General features: G+C 44.5%; 1 protein-coding gene across 1 annotated transcript in view; it reads left to right on the top strand.

The window, feature by feature from the left end:
* Positions 1-23,838, top strand: part of LOC311139364 (sperm acrosome membrane-associated protein 6-like) — a gene marked incomplete at its 5' end in the record, with an annotated part of 1,014,348 nt that overhangs the window by 676,846 nt on the left and 313,664 nt on the right. The window lies entirely within an intron of this gene.

Here is a 23,838-nt window from a genome sequence, read left to right as displayed (position 1 = left end):
CAACACAACCCAGAGAGCAGAGCACGACGGCTGGGGGCTGAGGGTGGAGAGGGGGAAGGAGGAAGGAGAGGGGAAAAAGGCCTACTTTTCATCTATATGCACCGGAGTTCCTCTCCTCTCTCCTCGCCTCTTTCTCACCTTCAGTAGAAAGAGATTACCTCTCCACCTCCTACACATCACTGTATTAAATGTAAGACGAGATTCAACGTATGCAGAGTTTACCGTGAATGTGGTCTCTGCGGACGCGGGGACATTGCCTTTAAAACGTGCATTGAGGACAAAGCGTGATCGGGTTGAATCCCGGCCTATGTCTACCGCCTGTTTATAAGGTCATAGTTTTGATTATAGCTGGCTATTGAGAATAGAGCTGTATTATGTGGGGCATGGTGGTTGCTTGGGTCGAGTTGCTATGGTTGCTCCATCTGTGGAGGAGTACTCACTGATACTACCAGTAAAGCTGCTTCCCCTTCCCACCTGCCACCTCTCATTCTCCTCCCTCTCTTCCTTTCTCTCTCTCTGATTCCCCCTCCTCTCTAGGAAGGAATCAGTCTCACCTTAATTGCTGTTAAATCGGATTAATGACTGACCCAGGACATGTTGACTTAATAATCTCTCTTCTAGTAAATCTCCCCCTCTTCCCGTACATCACTTTTATACACTCGTCTTCATCCCCTCTCCCTCTGAGTCACCCATCTTATCCCACTCACCTCATCTCTCCCTGTCTGAGTCACCCATCTTATCCCACTCACCTCATCTCTCCCTGTCTGAGTCACCCATCTTACCCCATTCACCTCATCTCTCTCTGTCTGAGTCACCCATCTTACCCCACTCACCTCATCTCTCTCTGTCACCCATCTTATGCCACTCACCTCATCTCTCCCTGTCTGAGTCACCCATCTTATCCCACTCACCTCATCTCTCTCTGTCTGAGTCACCCATCTTATCCCACTCACCTCATCTCTCTCTGTCTGAGTCACCCATCTTATCCCACTCACCTCATCTCTCTCTGTCTGAGTCACCCATCTTATCCCACTCACCTCATCTCTCTCTGTTTGAGTCACCCATCTTATCCCACTCACCACATCTCTCCCTGTCTGAGTCACCCATCTTACCCCATTCACCTCATCTCTCTCTGTCTGAGTCACCCATCTTATCCCATTCACCTCATCTCTCTCTGTCTGAGTCACCCATCTTACCCCACTCACCTCATCTCTCTCTGTCACCCATCTTACCCCACTCACCTCATCTCTCTCTGTCGGTCACCCATCTTACCCCACTCACCTCATCTCTCTCTGTCTGTCACCCATCTTACCCCACTCACCTCATCTCTCTCTGTCACCCATCTCACCCCATTCCCCTCATCTCTCTCTGTCTGTCACCCATCTCACCCCACTCACCTCATCTCTCCCTGTCTGAGTCACCCATCTTATCCCACTCACCTCATCTCTCTCTGTCTGAGTCACCCATCTTAGCCCACTCACCTCATATCTCTCTGTCTGAGTCACCCATCTTATGCCACTCACCTCATCTCTCCCTGTCTGAGTCACCCATCTTATCCCACTCACCTCATCTCTCTCTGTCTGAGTCACCCATCTTATCCCACTCACCTCATCTCTCTCTGTCTGAGTCACCCATCTTATCCTACGCACCTCATCTCTCTCTGTCTGAGTCACCCATCTTATCCCACTCACCTCATCTCTCTCTGTCTGAGTCACCCATCTTATCCCACTCACCTCATCTCTCTCTGTTTGAGTCACCCATCTTACCCCACTCACCTCATCTCTCTCTGTCACCCATCTCACCCCATTCCCCTCATCTCTCTCTGTCTGTCACCCATCTCACCCCACTCACCTCATCTCTCCCTGTCTGAGTCACCCATCTTATCCCACTCACCTCATCTCTCTCTGTCTGAGTCACCCATCTTATCCCACTCACCTCATCTCTCTCTGTCTGAGTCACCCATCTTACCCCATTCACCTCATCTCTCTCTGTCTGAGTCACCCATCTTACCCCACTCACCTCATCTCTCTCTGTCACCCATCTTACCCCACTCACCTCATCTCTCTCTGTCGGTCACCCATCTTACCCCACTCACCTCATCTCTCTCTGTCTGTCACCCATCTTACCCCACTCACCTCATCTCTCTCTCTGTCACCCATCTCACCCCATTCCCCTCATCTCTCTCTGTCTGTCACCCATCTTACCCCACTCACCTCATCTCTCTCTGTCTGTCACCCATCTCACCCCACTCACCTCATCGCTCTCTGTCTGTCACCCATCTCACACCACTCACCTCATCTCTCTCTGTCTGTCACCCATCTCACCCCACTCCCCTCATCTCTCTGTCTGTCACCCATCTCACCCCACTCACCTCATCTCTCTCTGTCTGTCACCCATCTAACCCCACTCACCTCATCTCTCTCCATCTGTCACCCATCTCACCCCACTCACCTCATCTCTCCCTGTCTGAGTCACCCATCTTATCCCACTCACCTCATCTCTCTCTGTCTGAGTCACCCATCTTATCCCACTCACCTCATCTCTCTCTGTCTGAGTCACCCATCTTACCCCATTCACCTCATCTCTCTCTGTCTGAGTCACCCATCTTACCCCACTCACCTCATCTCTCTCTGTCACCCATCTTACCCCACTCACCTCATCTCTCTCTGTCGGTCACCCATCTTACCCCACTCACCTCATCTCTCTCTGTCTGTCACCCATCTTACCCCACTCACCTCATCTCTCTCTCTGTCACCCATCTCACCCCACTCACCTCATCTCTCCCTGTCTGAGTCACCCATCTTATCCCACTCACCTCATCTCTCTCTGTCTGAGTCACCCATCTTATCCCACTCACCTCATCTCTCTCTGTCTGAGTCACCCATCTTACCCCATTCACCTCATCTCTCTCTGTCTGAGTCACCCATCTTACCCCACTCACCTCATCTCTCTCTGTCACCCATCTTACCCCACTCACCTCATCTCTCTCTGTCGGTCACCCATCTTACCCCACTCACCTCATCTCTCTCTGTCTGTCACCCATCTTACCCCACTCACCTCATCTCTCTCTCTGTCACCCATCTCACCCCATTCCCCTCATCTCTCTCTGTCTGTCACCCATCTTACCCCACTCACCTCATCTCTCTCTGTCTGTCACCCATCTCACCCCACTCACCTCATCGCTCTCTGTCTGTCACCCATCTCACACCACTCACCTCATCTCTCTCTGTCTGTCACCCATCTCACCCCACTCCCCTCATCTCTCTGTCTGTCACCCATCTCACCCCACTCACCTCATCTCTCTCTGTCTGTCACCCATCTAACCCCACTCACCTCATCTCTCTCCATCTGTCACCCATCTCACCCCACTCACCTCATCTCGCTCTGTCTGTCACCCATCTCACCCATCTCACCCCACTCACCTCATCTCTCTCTGTAACCCATCTCACCCCATTCCCCTCATCTCTCTCTGTCTGTCACCCATCTTACCTCACTCACCTCATCTCTCTCTGTCACCCATCTCACCCCATTCCCCTCATCTCTCTGTCTGTTACCCATCTCACCCCACTCACCTCATCTCTGTCTGTCTGTCACCCATCTCACCCCACTCCCCTCATCTCTCTCTGTCACCCATCTCACCCCACTCACCTCATCTCTCTCTGTCTGTCACCCATCTCACCCCACTCACCTCATCTCTCTCTGTCTGTCACCCATCTCACCCCACTCCCCTCATCTCTCTCTGTCACCCATCTCACCCCACTCACCTCATCTCTCTCTGTCTGTCACCCATCTCACCCCACTCACCTCATCTTTTCTCCACTCATCTTTCTCTTTACTTACTTCCCCAGACATCCTTACCATTTATTTTGCACTCTCTTTCCAGTTGTTGCCCACTGCTTCTTCTTGACAGTCGTTGATGTTTTGTCAGTTATGATCTCTCTCTCCCTCTCTCCCTCTTTTCCCCTCTTTTTCCTTCTCTCTCACTGTCTCTCTTTCTTGTCTTGCCTGCATGGCATGTTGGAGTGTGTGTATGTGTATGTGTGTGTGTGTGTGTGTGTGTGTGTGTGTGTGTGTGTGTGTGTGTGTGTGTGTGTGTGTGTGTGTGTGTGTGTGTGTGTGTGTGTGTGTGTGTGTGTGTGTGTTAGCACCCGTCGATGTGGGCCTGTCATTGCCTCCTAAGTGCTTTGGCAATACTAGGGATCTGCTGTCATGCCAGTGCGACTAATCTCAATCGAATTACATTGAGCTCGTATTGAGACGGCGGGAAGGGACATGAGCGTGTGTCTGTATGCTCGGCCAAGCAGCTCCCTCAGTCACACACAGTAGCACAGTCTGGAAGTCAGTCTGCCTGGTGGATGGTCTGCCCTTTGTCTGTCTCTGTGTCCGTCCGTCCGTCTATCTTTCTTTCTATCCGCTGTCTCTTGTTCGTTCCTCTCCATCCATTTGTCTTTCTATGCCATCTCTCAGTCTCTCTTACTGTATTCTTTCCACCATCAGTCCGTCTGTCTGTCTGTGCCAATGTCTGGATAGAAAGAGCAGTATGCATTCCACGCATAAGGATTAGCCATTATCAAAGTCCACTAAAGCATCAACGTTTTTTGACATCACTGTCAAAGCGATAATTATGACTCAGCGAAAGAAATCCCCTAAATAAAATGAACTTGGGTTGAGCATTGTCATTAAGCTAAAGTCCTTTCAAAGAGCAGAATGCTTATCAACTGAGACCATGCTATAGTTCAGACATTCTTCTCAAGGGCATGAGGACACAGAAAGTGGGTCCATTTCTAAACCTCTGCCACTTTTTTTTTTTTAACAAAATAAAAAAAACAGTCTCAGACTAGCTTTGTGGTCTAAAGCTCATTTTCCTCTTCGTTGCTCTGTCCTGTTGTTGGACTAACATGCTACTGCCTCATCAGTGCTTCAGAAATCTACCAATCATACAAGGTTTGTTTTTCCTCAACTTTACAGGTTGGGGGATAGACATAGCTGTGAGATAACACCACTGTTTGTTAACTCTTTACTAAGTTTACACAAGCCACCAAAAAGAAGGTCAAAACCATTAGAACTTCAACGTATACTCTTCCTGTCCAGAATTAATCCAAGAAACACAATCACAAGTGATATAGAAAGATCATGAATCGGTTAACTTTCTCTCTGTGTGAATATAATGTAGAAGTAAAGATGGCCATGTTGCTATGGCCATGTTGCTATGTCCATGTTGCTATGTCGCTCCACTTACTACTTCAACGCCCATTTGGCTGTAACCCATTTTCTTTCCTATTCTCTCTCTCTCTCTCTCTCTCTCTACCTCTCACGCTCTCTCCCTCTCACTCTCACACTCTCTCCCTCTCTCTACCTCCCTCCCTCCCCCTCCTTCACTCACTCTCCCTCTCTTTCTGCCTCCCTCTCTCTCCCTCTCCTCCACTCTTTCTTTCTCTATGCCTCCCTCGCTCTCTCCTCTCCTCTTCTCGCTCTCTTCTCTTTCTCTCTCCAGTCAGGATTAAACATTTATCTCGCCGGTTCTCCTCTCCTTTGGCCCTAAACGCTGTGTGGATGATAAGAGTCGCTGGGATTTGTCAAATTGTGCGCCATCGATTAACTGACCTTTCACGCCTGCGAGTCTCTCAGCCACTCCACTAACTGGAGACAGGCCAGATAGAGAGATAGATGGATACATCTCGCTGTTATTATTGTGTACAAGTTTGTAGTTACCAGGTGTGCCGGGAAGAGGGGACAGGGGTAGGGGGCGAGGAGAAAGAGATGAGGGAAAGGGAGGGGGTAGAGGAGACAGAGTGCGAGAGAGTGGGGGGGGGGGGGAAGAGATAGACACAGGGAGAGGGACTGAATAGTCCTTCAATTGTCCTATAGGTGCAGTATGTATGGGGAGAACTGTATGCATTAAAAAGAGGTTATAGGTATTTTGAGCTTTGCCACCCATATAGCATTAGCGATCAGGTCAAGAAAACTATGATTTTCTCTTATAACATACAAAACAAAATGGCTTCGATATCTTTGCTTTTATTCACTATTGAGCTTATCACATCAGACAGACAGTGCTGATCAAAGTTCAAAATACATTGTGAAACCCGTACAGTATGAGGTGCATTCACATTGGTCCAATTATAATTATTAAATAATTGTACTTTCCCTTTTTGCAATGTTTAGCTATAATGTTTTATTGACATGATAACAAGTATTGTCAATAGGTATATTTTGGATTTAGGTCGTATAATTTAATAATAAACCAAAAACTTGAAACATCAAAAACATGATTCCTTTGGGATAAACATTGGTAAATCCATTCAGTTAGTGAGAGACAGTAGTCCTAACTGAAAAGCTAGAAGGGGTATTGTCATCAATGGAGCGGGCTGCCACCAACCTGGACTCCCGCGTCTCCCCGCCTCAGAGATGCACCTGAGGCCGAAGCCCGAACTCCAAACACCGCACTGGACTGGACCTCTCTGGGCTGTGCTGGTTCTGGACGGAGAGACGAGGGAAGTCCCAAGTCGCACTATAGTGATGGTACACTAAAAAACAAATCGTTTCGGTCAACTTATTTGTGATTCAACCGATTTAAATAATCAATGTATTTCAGTTAAGAAACGAGATAAGGCTAATTCCGTATGTAGCCTATTGTTGTCCCTTTAACCATGTCCAACACCAACACCACGTCATGTTGGCTATGACTTTGCCTCATCATGGCCCAGTGCTTCCCCAAATGAGAAGACACTCTTGGGGAAGAAAGAATCAAACACACGACAAGTGGAAGAGATTCGTGCTTTCTTCCAGTTGAACAGAACCGTCCCTGGGACTTGAGTTGTGTCCCGGAGGGCCACTTCAGCCTCTACATCACAGAAGAGCACAATGACAGGTGGAACCACTCCACCCCATCCGATCAATCACCTTATTTACTCTTGACTGTCATGGCGAGAGGAGAGGAGACGGGTGGACTGGCGAGATGAGACAGGGGTAGTCTACTGGCTCAGGCAACGAGTACTCCCTGAAATTGAATGCCGCGCATCATCACTGAAGTGGGCCTCCTAGCGTCTCATACACTATCGATAGGGCGCTTTCCTTCCTCGAAACTGTATTGACCGCACTAACTAGCTGCACTTTGATCATACCAAATTAGCTTCCAGATGCAAGATATTAAGGATAAGAACGTTTTCAGAAATCAAACCACACGGCACTCATTTCAGAGTAGGCCTAGACGTTTTACCCAAAATATTTGATGGTGCTATGAGCATTAGAAAGTTGATTGTGGCTGAGAAGCAACATGCAACTAAGAGGCTTTCAAACAATGATATCGAGCCTGAACTAAATGAGAAGGTGAATAGCGGTGCCATGCATGGGCAAATGGTTGACTGGCTGCACATTGACCTTCAAAAATTGCTTTAATTCTACAAATCCATTTCCTGAATTTAAATATATTATGCTTCCTCTGTGTGTATCCAAAGGTGTTCATATATGCGAAATGATTTATATGGCTCCTATATTTAATGTGGAACGGTGCGTATGGGAACATTATCAAGAGATGATCCAGGAAAAATGAGAGGAAAATTCAGCCTTTAGAAGTGGAGAAATGTCAGATTATGCATTTTCCTCAGTGGATTGATTAACATGACGATATTGACCTCAACATGTCACGTTAAAGCCAGGCGAGACGGCAGCTCGATATGACAGCCTTTTTGGACAACTGCATGTGCAGGCATCTTGTAGGCTACATACTTTAAATGGATAATTGAAGAATATAATATATTTAAAATGTAATAGTTCATTTTGGAGTTCCTTGTCGACATATTATATTGTTGTATGCCTTTACATTTTAGTGTTGTACCAGAAAGTTATGGGATTAGAATTGATTGTTTTGGAAAGAGACCGTTTTAACGTTGCAACAATTACATCTGTCATTATTGCAATATTAAAATGCAATAATACATACTACTACTACTACTACTACTACTACTACTACTACTACTACTACTAATAATAATAATAATAATAATAATAATAATAATAATAATAATAATAATAATAGCCTACTACAACTACTAATAATAATACTAATAATAATAATACATACTACTACAACTACTACTACTAATAATAATAATAATAATATAGCCTATAAGTTTGCCAAAACGGCACACAAATAGGCCTACCTAAATGTGAGCAATTGTTATTATTATTATTATTAACGTATTTAATCGATTTGAATTAAGTTAGAAACAACCAAAACTAAAAGCACCGATAGCTTATAACAAATGTAGCCTAATTGGACAGGTGAAGAACTTCAAGCCCAAGCTCAAGGTGAAGGGGAGGAAGGGAGGGCAGGGTGAGTGATGTGGGGAGAGATTTCCCCAAATGCCATTTAATGTCGGAAATATTTCCACCAAATATTGACAAGAGAAAGATAGAGGAGGCAGCCGGGAAGAGGCCACACAAACCGCGGAAATAATTAAATGAATGGTGCGTTTAGCGATGAGAGAAAATGAGGGATGACACTTCCACCTAAACACTGCAAAAACTAAACCAAGACAAAACTACAAAAGACAAAACAAAAATATATAGAATGAATGTAAATTTCTAAGTGAACAATATACATTGAATTAGAATATTTTCCTAAGTGGAATACAGTGAGTGAGAGTGCAGGGAATTTTTTGTTCTTTTTTTGTTTCACAATTTAGGACATAGGCTAGTCCTTCAAAAACATATCCTTAACACAACTTTCTGACTTCCTTTTTCATGGAGAAAAATCGACACTGTTATAACTCTTTCTGTACACTATTTTTCGTCCTTGACGCTGAATTAAATGAAATATATTATTATTATTATTATTATTATTATTATTATTATTATTAGGCTATTATTATTATTATTATTATTATTATTATTATTCAATATGCACAGCATTGTCATTATCGTCACCATTATCAGGTATATATCATAGTAATAGCAATGCAAACGAATTGACGATTAGGAGAGTAGGCCTATATCCTATTAAAATTAAGACAACTTTAATTTAAGCCTTGAACTCAGCAACTCACAGTAGAGGCTTGTGAGCAGTGGCAAAGTTGTGCAAAGTTAGATGATATACTGAATAATTGAACAGAGAAAAAAATAAACATTCGCTCGGGTTAGGTGGACCTATCGATCTATCTCTTAATCTGGAATAGTTACATGCATCTATTGATTTATAAACACTGTTTATCTAGAAATGTACTGCACAAATAATTGATAAGGTACACCCACGGCGCCAATAAATATGCATCAACGTTTCACCGGGGTAAACAACTTTTTTTTTGTTTTTTTGTTTTTACTTTGGGGAGGGGAGGGGTCAAGTCAAGCAGAGGCTAGATTATTCCAAAAATATTTTAGGGTTTTCTCTGCGTCTATATCGCTGACAGGTCACCCGTGATCAGCATCGACACATCTCCAACTCCTATGTAGTCTAAACATGAAAGCACACACACACTCACACAGAACTCACATCTGAATTAGAAGAGCAAATCATTTCACTTATTGAAACTGTTTGTGTTTCCGCACAAGACGAGTTTAAACTTCCTGTGATATTCATAAAATAAAATAATATTATAATCGATTATATTCTCATAAAAATGTGTGTTATTTTTTCTAAAAAATCAAGTGCACATCCACATTTGCCTAGCCTATTTCCAACTGTATGGTGTCCCTATCACAACAAACAACAGCATTGTAAACATGTGGGGATATTATCTAAAGCCTAAAACACAAACTTTAGGTCTGATTTTGGATACCCAACCGTTTTGTTACAATCATCCGCAAACTTCTACTCGCGCAATGATGAATGGGTCTGCCAAAAGCACCGTTTTCCTTGCATGTTACATGTATTTGCATCCTGGGCCACGAGAGCGTGAAAATGATGACACAAAGACAAATGCATCCGCGGCCAAACATTACATACACTTTGTGAAGGTAAATTAGGCTCGGTCACTCATACAGACAGATAGAGAGATACACACACACAGCCCAGGCGGCGCATAGCCGACACCAGACGCCTCTCGCTAGCCGTGTGAGTTGCTGTTTAATTGACTGATTGATACTGTGGTGTGGAGGTGAGGGTTAGACGTAAAGCGTTAACAAATAGAGACACTTAACGGCTAATCCGGGCCAGCACCGACAGCTCTGCGCGGGAGACAACTCTGCGCGGGAGCAGCAGTGGTCTAACATGCATGCTGGGCTGGGCAAGACGGGAGGCTCAAATGTGACCTCAAATGTGACCCCTCAAAATCTCGAGCAGATCAGCCTATTTATGATAGTTCACTATTTCAGGTAGGCTACAATATGCAGACTGGAAGCCAACTAGTTATTTGCTAAACAAAAATAAACAGTAATATAGGATAGTCATAGTCGAATCTAATCTAAAGTAACATTGTGTTAAAAGCTCAGCCTAATAACAATAATAATAATAATAATAATAATAATAATAATAATAATACAATCCCAATAATATTGGTTTCAGTCACTTGACAACACAACAAAAAGTAAACGCATAAATGAAAACACAGATCCAAAATGTAACCTACAATCATATACTTTTTCTAAAACTAAAACATTTGACTGCCATAGATATGGTGTTATAGACGATGACATACCTCAAGTGTCTTTACCCAGTGGTTCAGTATTCTTTCAACAGCAAAAGTGTGACCAGTCTACCCGGGTGTGAGATCACTCTCCAGGCGTTTGTTTCAGTTGCGCACGGAGCCGGGGACCGTGGAAGCAGCACTACACTAACAACCTCGACCGAGGGAACAGACAGAGGGAGGGAGGGAGCAGAGGAGGTGTGCATCTCTCTGTGTGTAAGTAGTTAATTAGTAAATCCCCATTCGCTGTGCCTCGGGTCGGTTTGTTTTCCCCGGTCGACAAGCCGAGAGGAAAGAGAATTTGAAGTAGGATTCGACCCGTTTCCGCTCCTGTGTCTCGTATATGAGGTTTGTGTGTGTGTGTGTGTGTGTGTCTTTGTGTGTGCGCGCGAGTTTGACAGTGTGTATGTGTGTGTTTTTCCTTTCACACTCTCTCTCTCTTCTTTTCTTTCGCGCCGCCACAAGAGGAGCCCCTCTGTCTCGCCTCCTCACTGGTTAGTCACAGATACTTTCTCACCCTTCCTGATTTCGTGCCATTTTCCAAAAATGTCAATTTACCAAAACCTTTGTCCATTTTTTCTACTCAACAGTGCAATTACACTTCAATTAACAAAGTATTGGGCTATTTTGCATCGCTAACCTATTTCAGGATAGGCTTAACCCACTGTGCACAGTCATCATTTCAACGTCTATTCCACGTTGGTTCAACGCAATTTCATTGAAATGACTTGGAAACAACGTTGATTCAACCAGTGTGTGCCCAGCGGGAAGACGTAGAATAAAGCCCAAAAATGTACCATTGTGCACTCAAAGAGATACCGTCAAACATCGTTCTTGGTCGTTATTCTATCCCTTCACCAATTTGCTCCCTCACTATCCCCACATTACTTTCTGACTGAATTCTCACTACTCCTGTATAGATTCCATGCCAGATGATGCTAGATTAAGAACACATAAGCCACCGCCACAGCCACTGCCATATTTCTAGAGGGAATTCAACATAATAGGTAAAAGAAAAAGTGGAGATAGTAAGAAGATACAGTATCATTCACTTTCACAGTCAAGGGCCATTTATTTCCTCTAACCACACATTCACAATTCAATAATGGGCATAGTTAAATGTCTATATGGGACATGATTCCCTAAATATCACTGTATACGCCACAATTACTAACAAGAGTAAACAGACATGTAGGGCTGCAAAAGCAAGGGTGTAGCGCTACGCTATACCACACACACTTCAATGCACGTCCTCAGTCCCATGCCAGCAATCGACCCTGCCCTAACCAACTTTAATTACTTAATTGATCCCCAATCAGCTACTTAATAATCAATTAGGTAAACCTTTGGAACTCACTCGAGTGCAGAGAGCTGTAGTATCTGACAAGGGAGTCATCGAGACAGAGGAGAAGATGGAGAGAGGGGTGTGGTGATGGGGTAAAATAAACAGTTGTGCATGCATGGGTAGCAAGAGATGGAGCTTTTGGGGAGTAGATGACATGAAGAAAGAACAAAGTGCCTGTATAGCACAGGAGGTTGGTGGCACCTTAATTGGGGAGGACGGGCTCGTGGTAATGACTGGTGCAGAATCAGTGGAATAGTATCAAACACATGGTTTCCACAGGTTTGATGCCATTCCATTCGCTCCATTCCAGCCATTATTATGAGCCGTCCTCCCCTCAGCAGCCTCCACTGGCGTATAGACAGGGATGAGGTAGAGAGATCGGAGTATGGGAGTACGGCAGGTGAGATACAGAACACCATACAGATAGAGAGGATAGAGAGAGATACAGGTAACGGCCAAAATAAAGGAAACACTTGAGTAAATGAGAGACACAAAGTATATTGAAAGCAGGTGCTTCCACACAGGTGTGGTTCCTGAGTTAATTAAGCAATTAACGTTCCATCATGCTTAGGGTCATGTATAAAAATGCTGGGCAGGCCACTATTTTGGCTACTATGGCTATGCCCCCATGATGTCGCATCACTCCGATAGAGTTCGAGACACTTGTAGAATCTATGCCAAGGTGCATTGAAGCTGTTCTGGCTTGTGGTGGCCCAACGCCCTATTAGGAATCTTTATGTTGGTGTTTCCTTATTTTGTCAGTTATCTGTAAGTCCACAGTGGATATTCAGATAAAGAACTTTCCCCTCAAACAAGAACAAGACACCAAAACAACACACACACACACGCACACACACACGCACACACACATACATACCTCTTTACCGCCCTCTAGTGTATCCTGTGCAGACCAAAGCTGACTGTCTGGGTTTGTTAATTAACCTCTAAAGTTCTGCATGGCGTCCCCATCCTTTCTCCTCCCAACGACCCCTCTCTGTCTATCTCACCTTTTCCCTTGAGTTTCCTGTCCAGTTTCCCCTATAACACCAAACCTATCATGATACTGTGCTAAAGCATGCAGTTATAAGTCCTTGACATTAACCCATGTCTGTTTACATGTGTGTGTATCATAGTGTTTACACACGTGTCTGGGAGGGGGGCTAAGTGTGTGTGTGTATCGGTGAAGGGGATATCAGACACACGGTCACATACTCAGCAGATGAAAGCTCCGCCAATACTCTCATAGTCCCTAAGGATCATAGCAATATTGATGTGGACACTAGTGTATGTGTGTGTGTGTTTCTGTGTGTTTCTGTGTGTGTTTGTGTGTGTGTGTGTGTGTGTGTCTCACAGCCGAAAGGGTGGAAACAGTGGACAATTCAGTACCCCCTAACCACTGACCCAAGGCCAATCCTAGGCGCCTTATAACACCAACAGGGTTGAAGCAGTAGTGTGGTCACTGATCCTAGATCTGCGCTTGGATGGCTGTGGTTCCGGAGCCTGGTAGGCATTCTGCCAGAGAGTAGTGGTGGAGGGGGAGGATGGATAACTGACCTATAGCATTCCCATTGATTGAGGTAATTAATATAAGTAGAGCAGGGGATTTTTAGCTCACTTTTCACTGTATAGATTTGCTGTCTCCTTACATTTTGTATGTTTTATGTCTTTTCAATGCAAATCCAATGTATCATGACAGCTAATTTGGTATAAGAGAGATTTTGATAGGGGAGGTTTTAATTGTGGTACAACAAAGACTTGGCTTGATTGATTGATATACAGACTCACAGCAGTGTGGGTGTCAGACTGCTTTGGAGTGAGTGGTTTAGAATCTAGTTATTTTGTTCTTTAAGTCTATACTACTGTACATTTATCATGAATTTATACAGTATGGGATTTACTGTACAGTTCTATTTTTACATGGTATTGGTAGACGTTTTTACCTTGTTTCCAAAGGAAAGGATTGCATGAGAGAGAGAGAGAGAGAGAGAGAGAGAGAGAGAGAGAGAGAGAGAGAGAGAGAGAGAGAGAGAGAGAGAGAGAGAGAGAGAGAGAGAGAGAGAGAGAGAGAGATAGGCCTAATAGGTACAGACAGAGATTGGGAAAGAGAAAGAGAGAGGATGTAGGGAGAGAAGGATGGAGGGAGAGAAGGGGGGGGCAAGCAGACAGACACGGAAATGCTCATAGACATTGACAGAGCCTGTGTCTGTGTGTGTGTGTGTGAGAGAGAGAGTGAGAGAGAGAGAGAGAGGGGGGGAGACAGGTAGGGAAAAGAAAGAAAGAGGGGGATAGACAGAGGGAGATGACACAAGCAGGACAGACAGGAAGACAGAAAGAAGAAGGTGGGAAATGGAGAGAAAAGGGGGGGGGGAAGAGGGCAAGAAAGAGCTCCACTGCCTAGTCTTAATCTGAGCTGTTCTAATCAATAGCCCATTTCCCATTGTTGCCAGAGCCTTTCGATCGCTACACCAGGGAATTAACACACCCACTTTAATCTAGAGGGGGGAGACAGGTCTGGGGGAGCAGGGAGGGGATGATGAGGGGGGTTAAGGGGGTGAGAAGGGAGCAGCTGTGGAGGCATTCTCAAATGAAATCAAATCTAATTGTTATCAGTGTAGGGTCTGATGTTATTACTACCACTGTTACAACTATCCCCAGCATATAGCTCTTCTATTCTCCATTAGTCTGTGTGTTAGGGTGCAAACTGGATGAAAATAATCTGAATTAGGGTTTATTTGTTTCATTTTCCTGGTTTTAGATTGGGTGGATGGATGGGGTGGGGCGGTGGGGGGCGGCATTTGGAAAGCCTGCTCTTCCTTAGATGAACAAAGACTGAGCGGTGTTGTGTTGTGTTGAGTTAATGGCTACAGTCCCCTACTATCCCCCACTTCATGACACAATGCAAAGCAAGACATAATGTAAATCTGGTTGGATCTCCATAGATTCCATAAGCCTACCCATGACTCATGGTAACCGTCTATAGCTTTACCTACAGCAGGCTACTGCTACTCCCACAGACAAATGTAGGCTACTGTATCTACCCCACTGCTGGAGTCAGTCTGGCTCTGCTTTAGCCTGCTATTGATTAGGCTCCTTAATGCAGAATCAAACTAGAATCCAGGATAATTCTACTAAATCAAATCAAAGTTTATTGGTTGCGTATACAGATTTGCAGATGTTATCGCAGGTTCAGCGAAATGCTTGTGTTTCTAGCTCCAACAGTGCAGTAATACCTAGCAATAAAAAAACTATACACACATTATCCAGAAAAATAACAAAATAACTTATATAAAATGATCCATGACTGGAATACAGTATACTATATACTATACCCACATTCTGGCTCTTCTGTGGGGTCCTGCCTGTACTCTCCCTCTTCATCATCATGTTTAATTAGTTAGGCCGGTAGCTATGTTCCCTTGAAGAACCTATATCAAATTGGACTCAATATAAAATAGTAGGGCAAACCTCAAATGACAGCCTTTTCACAATATAGTAATTTTGGTCAGAGCCACATACTGCATTCTGCATACTGTACATAGGACTGATACTATATGGGGAATATGGTGTCATTTGGGACACACTTTAAGTGTCTACAGCCCCGGGTGTGGCCTATGGGTCTTTGCACACCCCGCCTAAGGAAACATCCTTGGGGTAAAAGGAAACACTGCATGATACCTCTCCTCTTCCCTCCCAGTCTCCCCCAAGGCTAGCGCCCAACTTTTCCTCGAATCCATTCTACTTCCTCCAGTCCCCCTTTGAAGTCATTTCATAACAGAGCAATTTTCTCGTTAGCGTTGGTCTTTAATTGTAGGTAATTAAGCGTGGTGGTGTGGTGGAGGGAGCGCTGCTCGGCCGACTAGGGGGAAATTAGCCGCAGTTCAGCTGTGAAATATGGGGTTAAGTGAGAGAAGGAGAGGGGAGAGGTCAGCGACTCCCAAACATGGGGCAGGCCGACTGTGGGCTAGGTAGGGCAGGTGGGACGGGAGGGTGGAAGAGGGGAAGGGTGGATGGAGGGTGGATAGAAAGAGAGGGGTGAAACAGAGAGACAATGTGGAAGAGATGGAGAAGTTTGAGGAAGAATTGAGTGAGGAGGAAGAAAGAACGATTTACTGACAAGCAAGCTAAGGATAACAGGAAGGAGAGAAGAAAATAATAAAGGGCATTTCACAGGGACTGATAAGAGTGAATATAAAGCCAGACTGTATAAAGCAGGAACAATGTTTTTCTGTGTATTTTACTATCAGTTGGTTGAATAAATAAACATACAGTATAACACATCAAGTATCATGATCTCTTTATGGAGTGGAGTCATCTAATAAGATTACCTATAGACAAACATCCATTCAACAGTCCTCTGCCATGTCTCAGCCAAACCCTGAAGTGGATCTAGCTGACATGGAGTGGATTACTGACTTTACAGACTTGGAGTGACCCTTGATTAAATGTAGTACCCAACTGAATAAAGCCCCCGTGCCCCTCCCATCCGTTAATGTGTTTACGTTAGCCCGCCTAACGGTTATAAACGTCGGAAGAGCCATAAAGCAGATGAGGAATGATTGGAGCCATTGACTGTACTGTCATCGGCTCAGTGCTGGGGGACTGACTCTGGACCTGCCTTTATGACTGTTTTATCTCCCAAGGAAACATTCAACCTGACAATAATCAACCTGTTAAAGTCAACATAAATATCACTTAAGTCGCCCAAAGTACAAGACAAATAACTAAAACACTGTATTTCTGAGAGGTGTGGATGTTGATGTAGCCTACCTAATCAATGGATGAGGCTCAAGGCCACTGATCAACCAGCCAGGTTGTTCAAGATTGATGTCGAAATTGGACGTCTTTCCATGTCCTGAGGAAGTCGAGAAATGCCTTCAAAACCGGCCACTAGGGGCAACAGTTAGCGCTATTACCATCAGGTAGGCTTGGGTTTGCTATGGTGTTGTGGACAGGGTGCTGGATGTGCATAATCCCATGACTCTGGATCAGAAGGTTGTGTGTTTGATCCCACTGTTTTTTTAGTTTGGGTTTTAACCCTATCCCAAACCTTAACCCTTACCTTAACCATTTGGAATGAGTGACTAAACTTAATGTTTTAACCCTATCCCAAACCTTAACCCTTACCTTAACCATTTGGAATGAGTGACTAAACTTAATGTTTTAACTAAGTCGCTCTGGATAAGAGCGTCTGCTAAATGACTAAAATGTCAAATGTAAAATGTTAACCCTATCCCAAACCTTAACCCTTACCTTAACCATTTGGAATGAGTGCCTTAACTTAACCTTTAACTTCGAAATTTGACCATTGGAGAGATGGAAAAATACAGAGCAGCAGGAGCAACAAAAACACTTCAAAATGTGACGTTTAGAGAACATGGATGAACGTCTAATTCTGCAGGGAGACTGTGAGAGCTTGTTGCTTTTCCAGCCAGAAATATTGAATAACAAAAACATACCTCTGATTGATACCACTGATATCATTAGAAAAAATCCTACGTTTGCTTGACCTTTACCTCTGGCCCAGCCGGTGTCTCATGCCTAATGCTTTACCCTGACTGATCACACTGTGGCCCATCTAGATACAGCACTGAAACTGCTACAGAGATACACCTCACAGGGGCTTGACATTCTACAGGTAACTTCCCCCCTCAAATATACACCATTTAAACCTACCTACATTATAAGTGCTGCAAGCATTAACGAAGGCCAGCCACACACTGTATGAGTTTGAGGATTTCCTTGCACGCTCATGCACACAGGCACAGACACACAAACGCGCACACACACATTCTGTACCTACAACTTCTCAAGCGAATCCCCCATTTGTCAGTGTTGTAGAATATGTTTTTACACTTCCTCTCCTTCCACACTCTCTTGCCTCTTAGATACACAGCTAACATCTCACCGTTTCACACCTTAGAGTGATTATATACACTGAGTGTACAAAACATTGAGGACACCTTCCTTATATTGAGTTGCACCCCCCTCTTTTGCCCTCAGAATAGCCTCAATTCGTCGGGGCATGGACTCTACAAGGTGTTGCAAGCGTTCCACAGGGATGCTGGTCCATGTTGACTCCAATGCTTCCCACAGTTGTGTCAAGTTGGCTGGATGTCCTTTGGGTGGTGAACCATTCTTGATACACACGGGAACTGTTGAGCGTGAAAAACCCAGCAGCAATGCATTTCTTGACACAAACCTGTGGGTCTGGCACCTACTAACATACCCCATTCAAAGGCACTTACGTATTTTGTCTTGCCCATTCCCCCTCTGAATGGCACACATAAACAATCCATGTCTCAATTGTCTCAAAGCTTAAAAAGTATTATTTAACCTGTCTCCTCCCCTTCATCTACAGAGATTGAAGTGGATTTAACAAGTGACATCAATAAGGGATCATAGCTTTCACATCAGTCTGTCATTGAAAGAGCAGGTGTCCTTAATGTTTTGTACACTCAGTGTAGGCCACCATTACAAATGCAACGCAACACGTTTTATCCTCAAAGAAGCATCGCAATACTGCTTAATAGCAAAGGAACCAGCGTCGATCTATTTGGAGACGCATAGCGCGCAGTACAATACAATCCCGTGCACATTCTGTAGATCAATCCATTTCTGAAGGAGCCACGTGTTTTCCCCTATATCTCTTGAGCTCCCTGTTTCCAGAGCACTCCGACGTCTTCTTTTAGTATTCCTCTCACTTAGTCTAACGTGTGTCTATCCAGAGGCAAGGGGAAGATACCATGCTTACCTTCTCCGATGCGCTCTCATCGACTTGGCAGTAGGTCCCACTTGAGTTTCCGGGGTCCGGTCGACGTAACTGACATAGACAGAGCTTTCTGACCGCTGGGAATCAACTCATGAACACGTTTCACTGCCCATCCTCCACATGTGCATAATAGTAGGCTAAAGCAACTCAAAGAAAGACAGATAGGCTAATAAATAGGATAGGCTATAGCCTATTGAAAAATTATTGATAAACAGAAGATCATCTGAACATTAATTATTAGGTTAAAGAAAAACGAAGCTGGTATGAGTAGTCAAAGGCGTACAGAACCACGCTGGTAAAGAAAACAAACAAAACTCTGTGGGAAATGTCCTGCGCAAAAACAAATATGCTAGTTTGCTAAAAGAAAAGAGGACAAATGCAAAAAAAAAAGTTGTCCGCTCTAAACGTTTCCTATGTCACTTTCAACTGCGTCCGCGGTGCGTAAGAGATGGGACAAGAAGAAGAAGAAGCTGAGAACCAGATGGAGACATGACGAGAAACACGAGAAACAAGGCTATATGAGAGGGCGAGGCAGGTGGACAGCGCTTGCTAAGGGGAGAGAGCAAGCGAGCTTGACAGAGAGGTCCAGGACGCGGGGAAAGAGCCGGTGGAGAGAAAGAGATTGAGAAGCTCATATGGGTCTACCCCTCCACACCCAAGCTGGCTGCACTTAAGTTTCTATCTGCTCTGTAAAATGTGTTCTGCACTTGTTCCTGTGTGTCCACGAGACAGAAAATTGACCAGCCGACTGAAAGCAAAGTGGGAGACCGCCACGGAAAATATATGTAGACGGTGGCCAGATAGCGGATCGATCAGGTTATAATTTTGCCCAAAGTCGGGGAAAATAAAGTTAATGGAGGAATGAAATTTGAAAACAGATGGCGAATCCCGTCGCCTTAAATAAGATTCGATCTCTTGGAATGGAGTGTAGATAATATTTGGTTGGACGTTTGATGAAAATGACAGATTTTTCATTTTGGACAGGTGGGGGTAGAGAGGGGTGATGGAGGAACAGGGGGAGGGGAGGGGGTCCAGGGGCGGGTGACAGTGGGAGTGGGACTACGTGCAGGTGATAGAGGGGGGATCCGATGTGTCTAGGGACAGAAACTAAACTTGGGAGAAGAAAACGGTGTATTTCTTCCCTTAGAGCTTATCCCATCCTCATCCCTCTGTTTCTACCCCCATAGCGCGGTAACTGCCCCTCCCTTCTAACCCCGCACACCCCCGGCGTTCCACAAAGAACGGGGGGAGTAAGAGAGAGAGGAAAGGAGAGAAAACAAGAATACCAAATAAATGAGAAATTTTCGTACAGGCCCCGCTTCCGTGCGTTTCATGCTAGCAATAACAATTAAATATCGACCGCTTTCCCGGACGGAGAGAACCTGAGATACCCAGAGACTGCCAAGTACCGAGACCCCCGCGCGCACCCCCTCCCCTCTCTTTCTCCATCTTGCTCATATGCACTCACTCTCCTCCTTTTCTAGTCATCCCTCTCTCCTTCTCCTTCTAATCCAACTCCATCAACCCAATCTCTTCTAATTTTATGTCTCTCATTTCTCTTGATTCTTTCCATCCCTCCTCCCACCATATCTCATCAGCTGCAGCACTCTTATCATTGCTTTTTTTGTGCTAGCCCTTGGCCCAACCTCTGCTTTTCTCTCAACACTCAACACAACAAAATATGCCTGTCACTTTATCAAAATCAAATATAATGAACTGAGATTCATAAAGGTTGCCACCAGCCTAGAGGTTATATTTAGGCATATGAATAGTAGAACATAGGGGATCATCTTCAGCAACTCCCTTTCTAAGTAGGCCTAAACCGCTTGTAATATATCTACAATTTATATATTATTTCTTTACATTTTAGTCATTTACCCAGACCGATTTATAGCAGTGAGTGCATACATTTTCATATTTGTTCGTACTGGTCTCCCGTATTCCCACAACCCTGGCGTTGCAAGTGCCATGCTCTACCAACTGAGTCACACGGGACCATATCTGCTATATAGTCCACTTTTAGAAAGGGATCTGTGGGTCTATTGGCCCATTTCGTCAAACTAACACGATGCCATCATTTGGCAAACATTTATGATTTCACACTGAAGCCTACTATGTTATAAATACAGGAAGGAAAATAGGTCTATCTAGGACATGGGCCAGATGGCCTAAAGGACCAATGCAGGAGCCAGTCAAAGGGCGCCAAACAAACAGGTAGACTCCATTCCCTTCCAACAGCCTTCTTTAGTTGATTGACGTGTCCCCTAGATTCATGGAACTCGTGACAAGAATGTGAGAGTGGTGGCATTATGTTGGACTGAATTCTTGAGCGCGAGCAATACCAACTTTCCAAACGAATTGCACAGCTATCAAAAGTTTCTCCATCATTGTCGTTGTGTCTTCTCGCTGCTCTTTATATATTTTTTTCCGCCTCAGAACTTCTTTCTCTTTGCACCCAAGTCATTCGATTTCTATTTATTTCACCCACCCCCAGCCAAAACCCCAACCCCCCCTTCTCAGCACTCCACCTTCGCTCACTCTCCTCATCCGATTTCGCCGTTTTCACACCTCTCCGCATCTTCGTCCCCTATTAAAACCCATTCCTCCCCAATTGTCGCCCTATTTTTCTCTTTTGCCATCCCACTGTCTTCCCCTCCGTTCTTCCCTCCACCTCGTTATCTCACCGTTAGGATTTAATTAGCTAATGCATTAATTATCTACGCCCCAATACCTGCACCATTAACATACCTTCCCCCTAGCCCTCTCACCCCTCAGGCCTCCAGGCTAGCTGTGTCGCTGTGTCCGTGGACACAAAAAAAATCCCCGTTCTTTTCCCTTTATTTTTCCCTTTTACCCCATGCCTCTTTTTCACTCTATTTCTCGGTCTTCCACTCTTTGCCCCCTACCTATTTCCCCCCAGTCATCTCTCCCCGTCTATATTTCTTCTGCCCCCCCCCCCTCCCTCCCTCTTACACTCTCCCCTTTTCTCTCAGAGCCTAGCAGTCGCCTGCGCCGGCTAGTCTCTCTCCCCGGCGTTGGAATTATGAAAAATGCGCCCATCGACAGAGCGCCTCAGCTTCGATTAGCCGAGATGGGACATGACAGGCCGCGATCAATACTTATACCGTCCTATAACGTGTCAACTAATGAATCAATCTCGGCTAAATTTTCCATTTTTCAAAAGCCGACGCGAGAGACTGGAATATCCTCTTTTGTAAAGATATTATTATCGATTTCGTCGGCAATTTGACATCGGGGGTAGTTAATTCCACTCTAGAATAAAATTGAAAACACTTGAGATTGAAGTGAGAGAGGGAGGGAGGGAGGGAGGGAGGGAGGGAGGGAGGGAGGGAGGGAGGGAGGCAAGGGCAGGCAGGAGGGGAGGGGGGAGACGGTTGTTGACTTGATAAAAGAGGATGGGAAGATGGAAGGAAGGGGAAAACGTGTAGGAAGAAGAGATACCACTATGGTACTATAGAGAAAATCTATCTATCTATCTAAATTATCTATCTATCTATCTATCTATCTATCTATCTATCTATCTATCTATCTATCTATCTATCTATCTATCTATCTATCTATCTATCAAGCTTCAAAAATAAAAATTCAAAAATAAAATACATTGTTTTAGAGGGATAAATAGGGTTAGTAAATGAATGGTGGTCAGTGAATGTTTGAGCAGTATAGGTCTATAGGGATAATGTATTTAGGGATGACATATTAAGGGATTACATATTTAGCCCACTGTCATGTTAGCATATGCTATACAGTATGTTTTTGTGTCAGGCAGTGGGGTTGGTACATGTGGGAGTTGCAGACTAGTTTCATTAGAAAGTAATCCTGATATCCAAGGCAGATTGTCCTATAAGGTACATGCATGTGTACAACAGGGTATTTGTGTGTTTTCCTGAGCATGCTGTAGTTATTGTTAGAATCAATGAGAGTGCCATTGTGTACACAGTGTGTGTGCGTGCATGTTTTTGTCTATGTGTATACACGTGTAAGTTTGTGTGTGTGTGTGTGTGTCTGTCTGTGTGTGTGTATGTGGGGTTGTGTGTCTGAGTGTATATGTATCAGTGTGTACAGTATGTGAGGTTGTGTGTCTGAGTGTGTATATGTGTCAGTGTGTATGTGAGGTTGTGTGTCTGAGTGTGTATATGTGTCAGTGTGTATGTGAGGTTGTGTGTCTGAGTGTATATGTATCAGTGTGTACAGTGTGTGAGGTTGTGTGTCTGAGTGTGTATATGTGTCAGTGTGTATGTGAGGTTGTGTGTCTGAGTGTATATGTGTCAGTGTGTATGTGAGGTTGTGTGTCTGAGTGTGTATATGTGTCAGTGTGTATGTGAGGTTGTGTGTCTGAGTGTGTATATGTGTCAGTGTGTATGTGAGGTTGTGTGTCTTAGTGTATTTGTATCAGTGTGTATGTGAGGTTGTGTGTCTGAGTGTATATGTGTCACTGTGTATGTGAGGTTGTGTGTCTGAGTGTATATGTATCAGTGTGTACAGTATGTGAGGTTGTGTGTGAGAGTGTGTGTGTAGTAGAGAGAGGGAGTCAGCATGCGTGTCAGAGTGAAATATAGATGGAGGAGGCCAGCGTGTGTGAGGGTCAGCGAGGTGCAGTGTAACTGTCCACAATCACAGCCTTATTTACCTGTCAAAAACACTATCATCCCACACAGCCCCAGCCAAGCAATTTCTGCTGTCTCTCTCTCCCTCCTCTTTCTCTCTTTCTCTGCCTCCAATTACAATCTAGAGGGCTATTTCTCTCCAGGACAAAAACACTGCCCGCAAACCCTCCCTCTCTCTTCCGATCACCCTCTCTCCTGCTCTCCTTTTCTCTTTCCCTCTCTCTTTCCTGCTCTCTCTCTCTCGCTCTTTTCTCAGCTGAGAGTTGCAGAGTGGAAATGAACAAGGTGTAAACACACACCACTTATCGGAGTGTGTGCTATTGTGTGTTTGTGGGGGTAGTGTTGGCTATAGGAATAGGTGTAGGGTTAGGGTATAGGGAGCCATACACACAGACAGACAGAACACAGGTACACAGACTGACTTTAATATGATTGACAGTTGTGAAGAGCTTGGGCTTCTATAGGGAAACCAAC

The sequence above is a fragment of the Coregonus lavaretus genome (genome assembly GCF_964263955.1).
Source record: "Coregonus lavaretus genome assembly, chromosome: 13".
Taxonomy (NCBI): Eukaryota; Metazoa; Chordata; class Actinopteri; order Salmoniformes; family Salmonidae; genus Coregonus; species Coregonus lavaretus.
The sequence above is the reverse complement of the archived record's forward strand: the minus strand, read 5'-3'. Positions and strand labels throughout refer to the sequence as shown.